The sequence below is a fragment of the Egretta garzetta genome, unplaced genomic scaffold (genome assembly GCF_000687185.1).
Source record: "Egretta garzetta isolate BGI_Z169 unplaced genomic scaffold, ASM68718v1 scaffold918, whole genome shotgun sequence".
In the NCBI taxonomy this organism is placed as follows: Eukaryota; Metazoa; Chordata; class Aves; order Pelecaniformes; family Ardeidae; genus Egretta; species Egretta garzetta.
The window spans coordinates 4,953-10,230 of record NW_009260631.1 but is presented as its reverse complement, the minus strand read 5'-3'; positions in this window follow the sequence as shown (position 1 = coordinate 10,230).

Sequence of the window (5,278 nt, the reverse complement as noted above, 5' to 3'; positions counted from 1 at the left end):
GAGGGAGGGAGGGAAGGACAGACAGACGGAGGGAGGGATGGAAGGACGGACAGACAGAAGGACGGAGAGAACAGGTGGAAGGACAGACAGACAGATGGATGGAAGGAGGGAAGGACGGACGGATGCAGGGGTGGAGGGAGGGACGGACAGAAGGACGGAGGGCTCGTTGACCTCATCAACCCCACCAACCCCCATTGACGCTGGTCAACTCCATGACCCCATCAACCCCATTGACCTCATCAACCCCACCAGCCCCTGTTGACCCCAGTCAGCTCCATGATGCCATCAACCCCATTGACCCCACCAACTCCTGTTGACCCCAGCCAGCTCCATGACCCCACCAACCCCGTTGACCTCATCAACCCCATTGACCCCACGAACCCCATTGACCCCACCAACCCCCGTTGACCCCAGTCAACTCCATGACCCCACCAACCCCGTTGACCCCACAAACCCCGTTGACCTCATGAACCCCATCAACCCCATTGACCCCAGTCACCCCCTTGACCCCACCAATCCTGTTGACCTCATGAACCCCTCCAACCAATCCCCGTTGATCCCATCAACCTCGTTGACCTCATCAACCCCACCAACCCCCATTGACGCTGGTCAACTTCATGACCCCATCAACCCCATTGACCTCATCCACCCCACCAACCCCTGTTGACCCCAGTCAACTCCATGATGCCATGAACCCCATTGACCCCACCAACTTCTGTTGACCCCAGCCAGCTCCATGACCCCACCAACCCCGTTGACCTCATCAACCCCATTGACCCCACGAACCCCATTGACCCCACCAACCCCCGTTGACCCCAGTCAACTCCATGACCCCACCAACCCCGTTGACCCCACAAACCCCGTTGACCTCATGAACCCCATCAACCCCATTGACCCCAGTCACCCCCTTGACCCCACCAATCCTGTTGACCTCATGAACCCCTCCAACCAATCCCCGTTGATCCCATTAACCTCGTTGACCTCATCAACCCCACCAACCCCCATTGACGCTGGTCAACTCCATGACCCCATCAACCCCATTGACCTCATCAACCCCACCAGCCCCTGTTGACCCCAGTCAGCTCCATGATGCCATCAACCCCATTGACCCCACCAACTCCTGTTGACCCCAGCCAGCTCCATGACCCCACCAACCCCGTTGACCTCATCAACCCCATTGACCCCACGAACCCCATTGACCCCACCAACCCCCGTTGACCCCAGTCAACTCCATGACCCCACCAACCCCGTTGACCCCACAAACCCCGTTGACCTCATGAACCCCATCAACCCCATTGACCCCAGTCACCCCCTTGACCCCACCAATCCTGTTGACCTCATGAACCCCTCCAACCAATCCCCGTTGATCCCATCAACCTCGTTGACCTCATCAACCCCACCAACCCCCATTGACGCTGGTCAACTTCATGACCCCATCAACCCCATTGACCTCATCCACCCCACCAACCCCTGTTGACCCCAGTCAACTCCATGATGCCATGAACCCCATTGACCCCACCAACTTCTGTTGACCCCAGCCAGCTCCATGACCCCACCAACCCCGTTGACCTCATCAACCCCATTGACCCCACGAACCCCATTGACCCCACCAACCCCCGTTGACCCCAGTCAACTCCATGACCCCACCAACCCCGTTGACCCCACAAACCCCGTTGACCTCATGAACCCCATCAACCCCATTGACCCCAGTCACCCCCTTGACCCCACCAATCCTGTTGACCTCATGAACCCCTCCAACCAATCCCCGTTGATCCCATTAACCTCGTTGACCTCATCAACCCCACCAACCCCCATTGACGCTGGTCAACTCCATGACCCCATCAACCCCATTGACCTCATCAACCCCACCAGCCCCTGTTGACCCCAGTCAGCTCCATGATGCCATCAACCCCATTGACCCCACCAACTCCTGTTGACCCCAGCCAGCTCCATGACCCCACCAACCCCGTTGACCTCATCAACCCCATTGACCCCACGAACCCCATTGACCCCACCAACCCCCGTTGACCCCAGTCAACTCCATGACCCCACCAACCCCGTTGACCCCACAAACCCCGTTGACCTCATGAACCCCATCAACCCCATTGACCCCAGTCACCCCCTTGACCCCACCAATCCTGTTGACCTCATGAACCCCTCCAACCAATCCCCGTTGATCCCATCAACCTCGTTGACCTCATCAACCCCACCAACCCCCATTGACGCTGGTCAACTTCATGACCCCATCAACCCCATTGACCTCATCCACCCCACCAACCCCTGTTGACCCCAGTCAACTCCATGATGCCATGAACCCCATTGACCCCACCAACTTCTGTTGACCCCAGCCAGCTCCATGACCCCACCAACCCCGTTGACCTCATCAACCCCATTGACCCCACGAACCCCATTGACCCCACCAACCCCCGTTGACCCCAGTCAACTCCATGACCCCACCAACCCCGTTGACCCCACAAACCCCGTTGACCTCATGAACCCCATCAACCCCATTGACCCCAGTCACCCCCTTGACCCCACCAATCCTGTTGACCTCATGAACCCCTCCAACCAATCCCCGTTGATCCCATTAACCTCGTTGACCTCATCAACCCCACCAACCCCCATTGACGCTGGTCAACTCCATGACCCCATCAACCCCATTGACCTCATCAACCCCACCAGCCCCTGTTGACCCCAGTCAGCTCCATGATGCCATCAACCCCATTGACCCCACCAACTCCTGTTGACCCCAGCCAGCTCCATGACCCCACCAACCCCGTTGACCTCATCAACCCCATTGACCCCACGAACCCCATTGACCCCACCAACCCCCGTTGACCCCAGTCAACTCCATGACCCCACCAACCCCGTTGACCCCACAAACCCCGTTGACCTCATGAACCCCATCAACCCCATTGACCCCAGTCACCCCCTTGACCCCACCAATCCTGTTGACCTCATGAACCCCTCCAACCAATCCCCGTTGATCCCATCAACCTCGTTGACCTCATCAACCCCACCAACCCCCATTGACGCTGGTCAACTTCATGACCCCATCAACCCCATTGACCTCATCCACCCCACCAACCCCTGTTGACCCCAGTCAACTCCATGATGCCATGAACCCCATTGACCCCACCAACTTCTGTTGACCCCAGCCAGCTCCATGACCCCACCAACCCCGTTGACCTCATCAACCCCATTGACCCCACGAACCCCATTGACCCCACCAACCCCCGTTGACCCCAGTCAACTCCATGACCCCACCAACCCCGTTGACCCCACAAACCCCGTTGACCTCATGAACCCCATCAACCCCATTGACCCCAGTCACCCCCTTGACCCCACCAATCCTGTTGACCTCATGAACCCCTCCAACCAATCCCCGTTGATCCCATTAACCTCGTTGACCTCATCAACCCCACCAACCCCCATTGACGCTGGTCAACTCCATGACCCCATCAACCCCATTGACCTCATCAACCCCACCAGCCCCTGTTGACCCCAGTCAGCTCCATGATGCCATCAACCCCATTGACCCCACCAACTCCTGTTGACCCCAGCCAGCTCCATGACCCCACCAACCCCGTTGACCTCATCAACCCCATTGACCCCACGAACCCCATTGACCCCACCAACCCCCGTTGACCCCAGTCAACTCCATGACCCCACCAACCCCGTTGACCCCACAAACCCCGTTGACCTCATGAACCCCATCAACCCCATTGACCCCAGTCACCCCCTTGACCCCACCAATCCTGTTGACCTCATGAACCCCTCCAACCAATCCCCGTTGATCCCATCAACCTCGTTGACCTCATCAACCCCACCAACCCCCATTGACGCTGGTCAACTTCATGACCCCATCAACCCCATTGACCTCATCCACCCCACCAACCCCTGTTGACCCCAGTCAACTCCATGATGCCATGAACCCCATTGACCCCACCAACTTCTGTTGACCCCAGCCAGCTCCATGACCCCACCAACCCCGTTGACCTCATCAACCCCATTGACCCCACGAACCCCATTGACCCCACCAACCCCCGTTGACCCCAGTCAACTCCATGACCCCACCAACCCCGTTGACCCCACAAACCCCGTTGACCTCATGAACCCCATCAACCCCATTGACCCCAGTCACCCCCTTGACCCCACCAATCCTGTTGACCTCATGAACCCCTCCAACCAATCCCCGTTGATCCCATTAACCTCGTTGACCTCATCAACCCCACCAACCCCCATTGACGCTGGTCAACTCCATGACCCCATCAACCCCATTGACCTCATCAACCCCACCAGCCCCTGTTGACCCCAGTCAGCTCCATGATGCCATCAACCCCATTGACCCCACCAACTCCTGTTGACCCCAGCCAGCTCCATGACCCCACCAACCCCGTTGACCTCATCAACCCCATTGACCCCACGAACCCCATTGACCCCACCAACCCCCGTTGACCCCAGTCAACTCCATGACCCCACCAACCCCGTTGACCCCACAAACCCCGTTGACCTCATGAACCCCATCAACCCCATTGACCCCAGTCACCCCCTTGACCCCACCAATCCTGTTGACCTCATGAACCCCTCCAACCAATCCCCGTTGATCCCATTAACCTCGTTGACCTCATCAACCCCACCAACCCCCATTGACGCTGGTCAACTCCATGACCCCATCAACCCCATTGACCTCATCAACCCCACCAGCCCCTGTTGACCCCAGTCAACTCCATGATGCCATGAACCCCATTGACCCCACCAACTTCTGTTGACCCCAGCCAGCTCCATGACCCCACCAACCCCGTTGACCTCATCAACCCCATTGACCCCACGAACCCCATTGACCCCACCAACCCCCGTTGACCCCAGTCAACTCCATGACCCCACCAACCCCGTTGACCCCACAAACCCCGTTGACCTCATGAACCCCATCAACCCCATTGACCCCAGTCACCCCCTTGACCCCACCAATCCTGTTGACCTCATGAACCCCTCCAACCAATCCCCGTTGATCCCATCAACCTCGTTGACCTCATCAACCCCACCAACCCCCATTGACGCTGGTCAACTTCATGACCCCACCAACCCCATTGACCTCATCCACCCCACCAACCCCTGTTGACCCCAGTCAACTCCATGACCCCACCAATCCCGTTGACCCCACCAATCTTGTTGACCTCATGAACCCCACCAACCCCCGTTGACCCCATCAACCCCATTGACTTCATGAACCCCACCAACCCCATTGACCCAGTCAACTCCATGACCCCACCAACCC